The sequence below is a fragment of the Sciurus carolinensis genome, chromosome 10 (genome assembly GCF_902686445.1).
Source record: "Sciurus carolinensis chromosome 10, mSciCar1.2, whole genome shotgun sequence".
Lineage (NCBI taxonomy): Eukaryota > Metazoa > Chordata > Mammalia > Rodentia > Sciuridae > Sciurus > Sciurus carolinensis.
Window position 1 is genome coordinate 96,555,110 of NC_062222.1, and position 13,266 is coordinate 96,568,375.

Here is a 13,266-nt window from a genome sequence, read left to right on the forward strand (position 1 = left end):
AGTCAACACCAGACCTAAACTTTGAAATGAAGCAGCATCTAAGTGGAAACTTGTTCCTAATAGAGAAGCTGGGGAAGGGTCCAGGGTCCTATTTCTTTTCCCCTTCTTCCTGCAGCTGCATCTTCCATCCAATCTTGGTGAAGAGTCTTATTTGGCTAAGAGGACAGGGATGAGAAGGGTGGGAGGGGAAGTTCCACGGGACTCTCAGAAGTCACCGCCTGGGTATCAAACCTGAATAACCAGGAGAGACGTAACCTCCCTCTGCAGACTCTCTGTTTCCCTCCTGCCCACGCCGCAGGTTTTTCAGGTCCTTGCTTGAGTGTGCATTCACGGGCGGGCGTAAACAAAAGTGCTATCAGCAGCCTGCGTCAGCCAGCCAAGCTATTTAAGCAGGCTGGCATCAGCAAACGCAGCTTCCAAACCCACAGCTCCGGGCTCCCCTTGGCCACTTGCACGTAAGTAACTCTCAAAGGTCTGCCTTTAATGCAGAGAATGAACTTGCATAGAAACTAGACCAAAATGCTATAGTTACGACGATTGCTTTTCTGTTGGAAAACAGAAAGGGAGAATAAAAATGTAACAACAGGGAGCCAGAGAAGGCTGCTGGGCATAGGACGCCAGACCCAGCCGAATTTGGGGGAAGCAAGGGGGAGTCCTTGTTGACTTTTGGCCAGCAGGCGAGGTATTTTCTTTTTGCTCTCTTCCTATTAAGACACTTTGAAACTAGCATTGTGTAACTGTGCCAAATGAATACAGTTTGTGGTTTAGAAGCTGATAATTGTTACTATACATTTCAGCCTTTTCTAAGACCAGACATAAGATTGTTTAAAAATATTTTTTTGTGTTGGACGTAAAGGAGAGGGGACATCTCTGGAATGAGTAGAGGTGGCTTGATTATGAGTTTGCAGTGTTAATTATTGTACTTCTTGTTATCATTCTCTAAATAGCAATGAGAGCATTAATCTTGTTTAAGATGAAAAGAAATCCTGAATCTGGGGTTTTGAGGAAATGGAGGTTTGTGATTTTTTTAACTCGGGTATTCAGGTGTAAGGAGAGTCCTTCAATAAAAGGACTCAACATGCCACAGTGCTTAGATGAGAAGCTGTTGAAGAGAAGAAGCGTGCCAATAGTTCCCGGGCAGTAGACAGCACCTGGAGTGTTTATCACACCCTGAGGTTAACCCTGGCATAACCGGGGCAGGCAGAGAAATACAGGTACTGGGGAGGTGGGGAGGGAGAAAGAGGGAGCAGATTGCAGAGGATTTGTAACTAGACATCATATTTATAAAATGTATATAGACATTAAAGAAAGACAGTGGATTGGGTCCAGAATCTAGTGATTAAGGGACGGGCGAAAGTCAGGAATCTTTTCCATGTATTCACCCCCAGCCATTTTCCTGTCCTCAACCCACATCTTGAAGCTCACTTTCTAGACCTCTGGAAGTTCACAGACCCTAAATTAAGACGCACTGGTGTAAGATCATGCTTTATTTTTTAGCTGGGTTAAAGCTGCTGACTGAGGAGCCTGCAGAGAAGTAGCGGGAAGTTAAGACTCTTAACTAGAGGGGCACTTCTTGGTCACCAAACCAAAGCTATTATAAGTTTACAAAGGCCTTTTTTTCAATCCAACAAATAATGATTAAGGCATTTCTCTGAGCAAAGATCAGTCAGGGGCTGGGAGGAGGGAAAGAAGAAATAAAATGACCCTGGTCTTAATATATTTTGTTTTTATAGTGCCAGGGATTGAACCCAGGGCCTTGGGTATGCACAGCATGTACTCTACCAACTGAGCCATACCTCCAGTTCCTGGTTTTCACATGTAAAGTCCAAGGACATAATATTAAGAAGCAACAGTATTTACTGCATGATTCCATTTGTAGAGGATACACACTCATCTGTAGTACAGGAAGATAGATGGGTATTGCCAAAGGCAGAGGAATTTTTGCGGGGTGATGGATATGTTCACCATTGTGACTATGGTAACCATTTCTTATTGTGAAAACTTACCACATTGTATACTATGAACACATGCATAATTATATGTCAATTATAGCTCAACAATACTGTGGCAGTACTGTAACAACATAGTTCTTTTTATAATTATATTAGCCTATGCGACATGAAAATAAAAGGAGTAATTTTGGAAAAAAATAAAGAAATTAAGTACAGGGATAAGACAGGATCATAGACCTTTTAGGACTAGAAAGGTCTCTAGAGATCATCTATCCCAAAGATTATTGGATCTGGAGAACCTTTTTAAAAACATCAGGACTCAGCTCCACCCCAGTGCAATTAAATCAGCAGTTCTCTGGTCACAACTCTGACCTTGGTTATTTTCTTGGTTTTTGTTTGGGTAGCAGGGGTGAAACCCAGGGCTTCACATGTGCTAGACAAGCGCTTCACCACTCAGCCACATCACCAGTTCTTTTATTGTACCTTGAGAGGGTAGGGATGCCCCCCAGTCTCACGACCACTATGTCCCAGGGTAGGGGGGCTGGGAGGCCCAGGGAGCACAGTAATGGGAGCTTACAGGATGAGGACGAGGCTGCTCTGGGTCCTCAAAGTCACGCTTCCAGCTCTAGCTAGGGTACCCAGCTCCTTCCAAGAGAATTCTTGGAACTCAGAAGTGCTCCAGGCAGCAAGCTGCAGGAACCACTCTGAGCCTCAAAGGTGCATTATTTAAGGATTGTGCTAATGAGTCAAAAGGGAGGGTGAGAAGGGATGTTTCAAAACTAAAGCCTCTTTTTGTTCCCTGCATAATATCTGGTCTAAGCAAGGGGATGATAATTATTGAAAGGAATCTCTGCAGAAGCGTGGGGCTCTCTGCTCTGGGGCATAGCCAAGTTGCTGGTTCAGGGAATGGCATGAGTTCTCGGCATTGGGATGAGCCTGTCTGGCACAGGGTCTTTCCACTGGGATTTCCAGAGCAGCCCTGGGCAAAAGCCTGAGTGGGCGACGTTTGTCTTTGTGACCTGCACCCTTCCTGTCTGATCCTCGCCTGCTTCTCAGCACTTGTGTGGGAGCAGGTGATGGCAGGGCTGGGATGTGGGGACACAGCATCTCTCTGCCCTGCCTGGCCAGCTGGCCATGCTTTGGAGGTTTCCCATCTCCCCCCTTCATCCCAATGTGCCATTTCTCAGGTCTTATTCTCTCAGGCCTTACCTACCCATCTTTGGGAAACTAATTAAAGTCATAATGTTAATAGACAATAATTGCTTAACGAGCTGTGCCCCTCCCTGGGATATTAAGTAGGTTCCATCCAGATAACATATCTGGGAGTTCTTTGGAATGTTATGTAAACATGATTGCCATTTGAATTCTAAAATGGGGCCATTGGGATAATCGGTTTTAGGTAAAATATATAAACCCTACAGGTCAGAATTTCAAAAACTTGCTGGTAGAAAGTATGCCCAGATAGTGGGGTTTTCAGTAGAATTCTTCAGATAACATCCTGTATGCAACCATCTCTAGACGGTGGATAGATTTCTTTTTATGAATTAGACCACTCTTTGTTAAATGTATATTTCTGAAAAATGAAGAGTCATCCTAAGGTCTCCAGAGTACAGACAAAATGTCAAGAAATTCTGTTTGTTTGTTTGTTTTTATACTAGGGATTAAACCCAGGGGTACTTAATCACTGAACCACACATCCCTAGCCCTTTTTATTTTTTATTTTGAGACAAGATCTCACTAAGTTGCTCGGGGACTTGCTAAGTTGCTGAGGCTGACTTTGAACTTGAAATTCTCCTGCCTCAACCACCAGAGCCACTGGGATTACAGGTATGCACCACTGGGTCCAGCATAGGGTTTTAAAAATATTTCCTGTTCCTTCTCTGGAACAGAAGGCAGGCACCAGCAGAGCAGCTTGACCACTTGTAGTGACCAGGAGCTTTCTTCCTTGGGGAGCTATAGGCCAGTCAACGTCTGCCTCCCACCCACCCCACTCCATGTGGCTCTCCACCCACGACAGCCCTTTCTATCCCATTGGGAAACAGATTACTTCAGCTCTGGACAGCAAGTGGCAGCTGCATTTGGAATGTTCTGCCCTTGAAGAGGAATGTGGTGGAACCAGAGATGCCACAGGGAGAGCAGGCCTGGGGAGGGGAAAGTGAAGGTGAGTTCCATCCTGAGCCCTGTGGACTGGAGACTCCACTCTCGTGAAAGGACTAGCCGTTGGCATTGGGGTGGTAGCCAACCCTGGTTTACTGCTACTGTTGGAAAAGTCAAATGCTACTTCCTATCATTCAGAGTTTCACACAAAAAAAAATATTAATTTTTAGAACAAGCGATAGGTTTATACTGCTGATAAAATAGGTTTGTATCCAAGGAGAATTTCCTCCTTGGATGGCTTTTCTTTCAACATTTCCCCTTCTTCTTTATTTTTAGATTCTCTCCGGGTGGAATGGCTTAGTTCAAAGGGTCACTTGGACCTTTTTTTAACAGGCTGTGTTATGACCTAACCTGGATGAAGTTGTGAATGTTGTTGAGGTTTCCTCGGGCATCTAAAATACCAAGTGAATGGGGTGGGAGTGGACAACAGAAAAGTGGCCTGTGACCTGGAGGGATAGATAAAGCGAGAACCTGCCCAGTGAAAAATTGACCCCTGAGGGTCCCCAGGCAGTGCCTGTCCTCCTGGGTTACATTCACCCCTCCTGCTTACCTGAGGCATGTAGGTGGGGATGCTGCTGAGTCCCCCACTACAGGTGGAAGGAGGCTGTGTCCTAAGGAATGGGGTGCATATGCTGCCTCCTGACCCTGCTCACCAGGCTGCCCTGGCTTTCAGTGACCCTGGTGTGGATTGGCATTCCAGTGCTGTGGATTTTGAACACACATGGGATTGGCGGGGGGGTGTGAGTATGCGACCAAGCACGTGCAGGACAGGCCGTGCTTTGCAAGTGCTGTCTTTCAGCATTGCAGGTCACAATCCACGTCTCTAGCTTAGGCTATCCTGGCAGATGGTAGACCAGCTCAGGGAGCAGAGGACTGGCCTGGTGCTCAGGAGCCTGGGCGCTATTTTCTCATCTGCAATAGAAGTGTAAAGTAGGAGGAAGTCCAAAAGATCAAGTGGGATTATTAATAGTACCTCCTTTCACTCTCAAAAACGCCTGGCCTGACCAATAAACAATCTGGTCTCCCATGAATACAATCCATGAAGGTACAAGAGAACACACTGACTTGCCTGGAATTGTAGGATTCAGTTGAGCTGGCTTTGGGACCCAGGCTCCCACACCTCAATCTGGCCTCTGTGTCAAGTTGTTGACTCCCCCTGTGGCTCGGGTTCCCTGTGGGAAGCCTTGTACCTGTACAGCCCAAACTAGAACTGGTTATTTATGTTGGCTCATCAGCAAGAAGTTCAGAGTAAATGTGGGGGCTCACGGAATTATTCATCACAAGGTCAAGTTACTCTGTTTGCTTTAGGCTCTTATTAGCTCATAGACATGTTTGGGTAGCACTAGATGCTCTATTAAAGATAGGGAAGTCAGTTTTTATCTATCCCTCATAATTTCTTATAATATACTTTTGGTGGTTTTGATAAAATGTGACCCAACATGAAAACACTGCCAGATCATTTACAAATAACTATTCTGCCCTTGTATGTTAAAAGGAAAGAAAGAAAAAACCTGAGGCAGGTGTTGATCCATTCTGATCTTAGTATATACTGGGCAGGAAGCTAATGACAGTCATTCTAGCCATTGGATTTAGAGGGATCAAGATGGAAATTTCCTGGAATTCTTAAGGTCGCGACAGTTCTGCTTACATAGTGTAGTCTCTGTTGATGTATTTCCCTTTCCTTCCTGTGTGGCTTCTCCCTAAGGAAATTTACATAAACCACCTTCCTTAGTGCTTATATCTCCTCAGCCCTTTCCAAATTTCTAGTCTACTAGTGCCTAGGAGAAATATGTTTTATAGTAAATTTCAATAACTAATGCTGGAAGTATGGTAACCTTATCGAGTCTTCTCACTCTTCACCCTTTGGAGCTGCCTAGAACCAGGGTTTATAAAGAAGCAGCAAGACAGCAGGAAGTCACTCCCCCTTGGATCAGCTCATCCACCTGGTTCAGGGTTCCACAACTGAAAAGGGAGGAGAGTCCTTGGAACTAGTTCAAAAGAGTTCCTCCATGACTACACAGCAATAAAACACATCTAGAAGGAGCGGCACAAGGCCCTGGTGTGACTCAGCATAGACAAGAGACAGCTAAAGGGCCATGTAATGGTGATGCTGAAAAACATGGAGGTCAATGGCCAGCTCTCTTCACCTTGTCCTTTAAGGAAAAAACCAAGCCCAGAGATGGGTGTGTGCTGCAGCACAGTGACATTGAGGCAACCGGGAAGCATCCCCTCGTTGTACAAAAAACATGTTGAAAGAATTATACAGGCCAGCTCGGCAAGGTGGGGCAATCCATTCCTCTTTTAATTGTTAAGTGTTTTTTGTGTTCCTTTGTTTACTCTTTGTTTGCTTTGACCTCCAGGCTTACATTAACACATTTCTTAATTCATATTATTTGCAAGGTTTTGCATCTCATTCTTGTTTCCTCCTCCCTCGTTCTCCTTCATCTCTCTCTTGAGCTCAGTGCTATTTTTTGAGATTCATGCATGTTACTGACATTTCTAATGAATTATTTTTCACCACTTATTATTAGTCTGTCATTTATGGAATAGGAAGAGCTTATCCTCTGGGGTTGGCCATCTCTCCTGCCCCTGATTCCCACAAATGATGCACATCCTCAAACATGCTCACCGCCCTTCAGATCTGGCTGTTGGGAGACTCGGACGGAAAAGCGTGGGATAAATGGCCTGTGTGTCCTTTAGCAATGAAGTACTGATGTGACATCACAAGTCCTATTTCATTTGAACAAATCAAATGAAATATTCTAAGAAATCGTATTATTTCTGAGGTTGAGCAGTTTCTAAGATGTTTTGCCCTTTTAATGATTGCAAATTTGATGTTGTCCAAGTTGCCTAATATTACATCCTGCCCAGTATTATGTCCTAGGTCAATGGGAAAGTTGGATTAGTATGTTGTATTTATATAGTGTTTATAATTGATGCTTCCACTCATAAACTTAATCCGCCTCATTGAATCCTACAGTAATGCAGTGAAGTAGGTGGGATAGGATGATAACAATGGTAGGTGAAGAAATGAAGTTCCAAAGCAACTGTGAGTTGTCCAAAGTCACTTAGAAAGCAATAGAGCTGGAAGGAGGTTTCCAGTTTTCTGAAGCTCCATCTAGTCTATTTCTGCAACATGTCTAATACTTAGAGATTGAGCTGTTGAGTTCAGAACTGTGCTCTGAGCAGGACTTCTAGTGTGTCTATCCTCTTCAGTTATTTTGTGATGTTAATGAGTAGGCTAAAGCTATGCACCCTCTATTTGTTTACCTTGCTTGTAAAAATAGCTCAATTAGGAGGAAGAAATCAGGTTTATATAGCTGAGTATTGTAACAAGTAGGATGGGTGTTTGGACTTTGGCACAATTTGGAGTTCTATCGGGTACCGCTGTGTGTCACTTTATCCGTTACTTAATTGTAGTCATAAAATAAGAATGGTAGTTGGATCATAAAAAATGATTAAAGAGTTTTTGTGCAAAGCTACCATTCCATACTTTCAGAGACTCTTCTGGACTTCTCAAAATGCACAAAGCATCCGAGGAAGCTATGCCTGCTTACTGCGGGCAGAGTACAACGGCCTAAGGAAGTGCACACCCTGATAGCCTTACAGCCTACTGTGGATGCATGTGCAATATCACACATGTCCCTAACTTTCTTACCATGTTATTTGGGCTCGTGCAAAAATGCTGGAGAACCCAGCACAGATTCTCAAACAAATGAATCATGATTTCACATTCCCAGAATTACAAAGTCAGGCAGTGGGAATGAGAACATTTTGGGGAAAAAAGCTCTGAATTTTAACATTCTAAGGTGACTGATTGGATGGCAACAGAGCAATGAGACAAGTTTATCTATTTATTCTCTATTATCTGCCTGGCTGTGACTTATCCTTATTAGATGCTTTTGAAATGCCAGGCTAATTTCTGTCATTAGCATTTTTGTTTCTGAGTATATAACAAATACATCTCCCTACCCTGCAGTCTGTTGGTCTAATTAATCTAATGAATGCTCTCCTAAATAAAACAGATTAGGAAGTCAAAGGGTAACCAAAAGTTAATAACATCCTCCAAAACATAAAAGTATATTTATTAGCTACCATTTTTAATTATTTGGGCTATTTTTCCTCTCCCCAAACTATTTAAAAAGTTGATCTTTTGGTTATCTGCTTCCATACTTAGTCATGCAAGTTTCTCTTTGGCTTTGATGGTTCTCTTAAGCAAATACTGAGAATTTTCCCCCAGGGCAGAAACCTAGTTGTCTAATTTCTTGGTGCATTAGGTCATCAGACATTTTCAGAGGGGAGATTTGATCATTCCATTCACTTCCCAAATCTCATCCCTTCTGTGTGATCTAGTTTGAAAAGCCCTGTACACACGGCAGGGCCCCATAGAAATCTGTAGAACACACCATTTTTGTCCCTGTTTATATTTGATCATAGGACTGAACTCTGTTTAAGGTGTAATGGATATTCACGCCTACTAAACATTAGCAGGACCATACAAACAATCCCACAGCAGGCAGAGGTCCAAGCATCATGCATCCTGCCAGGCAATTTCTACCCTACCTTGCAATATAAATGAAAGGTCAGGAAATTTGGAGCTATGCTGTATCCTCTTACCTTTAACCATAGAATTGCAGAGTTGTCTTTCCTTAAGACTGAAAAACAGCCTCCTCTTCATCACTGTGGTGAAGTATATATTATTCTGTCCTCTAAGGGTCTCACAGGTTCAAATTTTGCTGATTCATAGCAGCAACAAAGATGCCCAAGTTCAACAGGAGCATCTTTACCATCCCAAACTGAGGGTGAGGAATTTAGCATCTTGTACATAATAAGGGGACTCAATGTCTAGGCTCGCCTGGGATGCTCCTGGTGTGTGCCTGTTACAGTGGCGCATGTATTCAGAATGTTCCATTTACTTGTAAGTCTTCTAGGTTAGATGACAAATTATATGCATCGTAATTTAATAGACATGCTGAATATTAAAAAGCACAAGGCTCAAAATTTTTCATCTCCTCAGTTGTCCTTTGAAGAAGGAAATGGGCACAAAGTGTTCAGCACACCAAGGATAAAGCTCAGAATAGGCCTCTCTACTCAGTTTCTTGGGTCAATGACATCAGTAAATTGTTGATGAGGAAGAACATGATAATTTAGAAGCCAGGCCATACCAATCCTCAGAATTTTAGAAGAGGAATGATACTGCTGTCACATGGCCCAACATCATCACTTCTCTGTATTAAGTAATTTGCCAGACACTGTTGCACACATTTGTATTACCAGGAATTTGGGAGGCTGAAGCAGGAGGATCACAGGTTCAAAGCCAGCCTAAGCAACTTAGTGAGATCCTGTCTCTAAATACAGAATAGAAAGGGCTTAGTGGTTAAGCACCTCTGGGTTCAACCCCTGGTACAAAACAAGGTAATTATAATACTTGTAGCAATGTGTATGTCATTTTACACTTTTCTCAGTTGTTACATTAGCATCCATCACTGAATCACTACTGGAGTGAACAGGCAAGGAAGGAAGTGTCTAGCCATATTTTACAGACAGGAGAACTAAGTTTAAATAAGCTAAATGACACAGCCAAGATCATGTGATGACTAAGTAGAGGAGTTAAAATTGAAATTCAGCTGAGTCCTCGCCCCTGCTTCCACATGGTTTAATGCTCTCATTAGAGAGGATTTAAATGTATCCCCTGCGTATCACTATCCATTACAGACACACAGACGTGCCCTCTGTGACTAGTGCCACATACCCAAAAGCCCCTAGTTGCCAGCTGCCCTGAGCTCTGGTCAGCAACTAAACTGTCCTTGTGTGACAGTGCCACTTGGTGTCTGGTTCAGGGAACATGACCCAGAAAAAATCTTTCCTACTCTCTTCTTTGAGGCGTCTTGGGTGGAAGGATGAAGAGCAGAGGAGAATGCAGAGTAACTGGTGTTTTCTTTATCACCCACAGTGAGCATCATTAATCATATCTTAGACAACCTCTGTCTCACATCAACACGCAACAGTCTCGCTCACGTTCCCTGTCTCGCTCTCTTCCTTCCTGTCTGACACAAGTACAACTCTAATTATTATGCTTTTATATCAAGATGAGGAAAAATCCTACTTCTTGAAGTGAAAATATGCTCTAATCAGCATGAATTCAGTAAGTACTTAGTAATCAATGTTTGAGGGACTGTTCTGAAGACATGACATACAGCAGAATTGTGCTGCAAGTGTCTAATATCTTCAAAAATCCCCTGAAAGTCCCATCAATACCTGCATCAAAACTGCATTTTTCTAAGCCAGGTTTGAACTAAAACAGTTTTTCCAAAAGTATCTGCTTCCAAATAAATAACTTCTTTTTAAATCTCACTAGGATATTTTAACAGGATTATTTTCTTTTATAGTTACAAATATGTAGTAATCCCCATCCCCTGGCTTTGTGGGTGTTAGCCTGGGATTCTATCGACACTTATAATATTCTTTACGAAGAAAAGCTTTTCTGAATTCATGGACTTTGGGAAAAGCAACGTTTTTACAAAATGGAGATCTCCTCCAAGGGGATTACGGAAACAGCATTGCCCTCCTTTATGTACCCATTTATTTCTAAGAAGGCAGGCTAGGTGCCCAGATTATTTCACAGCACACTCAAAGAAGAAACTAAACCTTTGTTACTCTCTGTCACCATTTTCCCATGTTGTCACATACAAGATTAAGGAGTTGTGCTATCCATGAGAAGAACCCAGTATGTATGCAAAGGATTCAGAGTTAATCAATGATGAGTTCACGATTGGAAGTCATTCACAGACACTCTCCCCTCCAGTAATTTTTTTATAGTCCCTCCTATTTTCTGAAGGGCATATAGAAAGTCTAGGTCACTGGGAGATTTGTAGGAGGATCCTTAATCAAATTCAATAAAACTCTGCCCATCTAGGAATTAAGTGGTAGCAATAGTCACTAAGCTCCTGCTGGTGTGGTCGAAGTTATTAACCTTCTATTCCATTCCAGAGGATCCGTTAACTTTTTCTCATTTGTGTATCATATTCTTCCCTAATGTGCTCTTTCGACTGTGTCTGTACCAATGAAAGAGGAGTGTGAGAGGAAAGAAAGCCAGCCAAGTCAGTGGTGCTGGTGGTATCAATGGAAATTACTGGTTGAACTATTGAGCTGGGTCACCAAAATTGAGAAATATGCCACAGAAAGGAAGTATTGCTCCCAGTCTGGCCCCAACCCCAGGGGAGCCAGGGCACTGCCTTGCTCCTGGCCCTGATGGCACCACCCAGCTCTGCAGTCCCTTTAACCACAATCACCCAACAAGGCTCTTCATCTACATAGCTGCTCAGTACAAAGGAAATACGGTGTAGTGTTTAAGAAAAGTAGATGCAGAAGTCAGACTCTCTGGGTTTGAATCTCTACTCTTTCACTTACTGGATTTGTGATTTGGAGGAAGTTGTATGCATCTCCTGCAATAAGGTGCATAATTTCCATCTGCATTTCCATTTGCTTGTGTGTAAAATGCAGATGGGAGTGCCTGTCACAGAGAGTCGCTGTTCCTCTGAGGATTAAGAGAATTAATGCAGCGAAGGTACTTAGGACAGTGCCCGGCACATAGTAATTAATAACTTTGTTGTTGCCATGTTATAAAAACAGGGGTGTGATTTTGGTATATAATTCAACAACAGGATTCAGCTCTGCATTGTTGGGGGCTCTGGGAATGGAAAGATATCAAAAGCTATAGATTTAGTCCTTTCTATGTTTCTGCTTTGGCTAGTCCTGGTTGTTGAAAATGCAGAGCAGTCTTTTCCTAAGTTATATCCCATTCAAGTTGCATAAAATGCCATTGTTTAAGTTCTGTTCAGCAGACACCTAAAGAGTACCTATTAAATGCCAGACACTTTTTTTTTTTTGTACCAAAGATTGAATCCAGGGACACTTAACCACTGAGTCATGTCCCCACCCCGTTTTTGTATTTTAGTTAGAGACAGGGTCTCACTATGTTGCTTAGGGCCTCCCTAAGTTGCTAAGGTTGACTTTGAACTCACGATCCTCCTGCCTCAGCCTCCTGAGCTGCTAGGATCACAGGTGTGCACCACCACACCTGGCCAGATACTCTTAATGAATGCTGAGGAGACACAAATGAGTAAGAGCCTACATCCTCCATGACAGAGTATAAAACTTGGTGGGAAAAACAGACCCACGGACAAGTTATTTCAAAACAATTTTAGTGTGATCATTACTCTCAAAGGCCAGGAGACCTTCAGAAAGGTTCTCAACTCACTGATTCATAGAATATTTGTTCCTGATTATTATTACTATTGTCTTCCTTACTACTCCTGCCTTATTAATGCCTCCTTGTAAATAGGATAAAGGAATAGAGAAATTAGGGAGTAGTGGTGAGGAATGTGTCAAGAAATTGTTATTTTAGTGAAAATCCCAACAGTGAAATATAACCGAGGCACCATGTAGAGAAGAGATGCTGAAGACAGACATCCCTGTCCCCCGTACCCACCTGTCAGCACGGAGAACTTCCTCCAGGCATGCACTGTGTAAGGAAGCAATATACACAGCATTTGATTTTTTTTTTAAAAAACAACGTTCTAATTTCAAACATTGTGCTTTACCATTCCAGAAGGATTAAAAAGAGGTCATAAGTGAAACTTAGAAACTGTTCTTACCAGCTTCCCAGCCTGGAGATACTTCACTTGACATTTAGCTCAGCATTTAAAGAACAATAACCTGGGGTTGGGGATTTAGCTTAGTGGCAGAGTCCTTGCCTAACAAGAGCAAGACCCTGAGTTTTGTCCTTGGTCCTCAAGGGGGTGAAAAAACAATACTCTAGGGGCTGGGGAGATAGCTCAGTCGGTAGAGTGCTTGCCTTGTAAGCACAAGGCCCTGGGTTCCATCCCCAGCACCCAAAAAAAAAAAAAAAAAAAAAAATACTCTATCAGAAAGCACTTTACAGTTTAGAGAAATGTCCCCATAATAACATCATGTGAACTCTGCAACAAAGTTGTAAGCTGGGTGAAGGTATGAGTTACTATATCCCTTCTTTACATGAGAGGAAATGGAAGCTCAGCAAATGATGATTCAATTGATTAGTCCTCGGGACTTCTAAATATTTGATCAAAAGGTCAGGTAAGATAAAAACATTATTTAACTCACATTTTGTTTTGTT

General features: G+C 42.6%; 1 protein-coding gene across 1 annotated transcript in view; it reads left to right on the top strand.

Moving 5' to 3' along the window:
- The first annotated feature begins 282 nt into the window (after positions 1 to 282).
- Hopx (HOP homeobox) overlaps positions 283 to 13,266 on the top strand; it is a 31,433-nt gene continuing 18,449 nt past the window's right edge. Inside the window, exon 1 of the mRNA XM_047566374.1 lies at positions 283 to 455. The gene's annotated coding sequence lies outside the window, so the exon portion shown is untranslated. The remainder of the gene's footprint in view (positions 456 to 13,266) is intronic.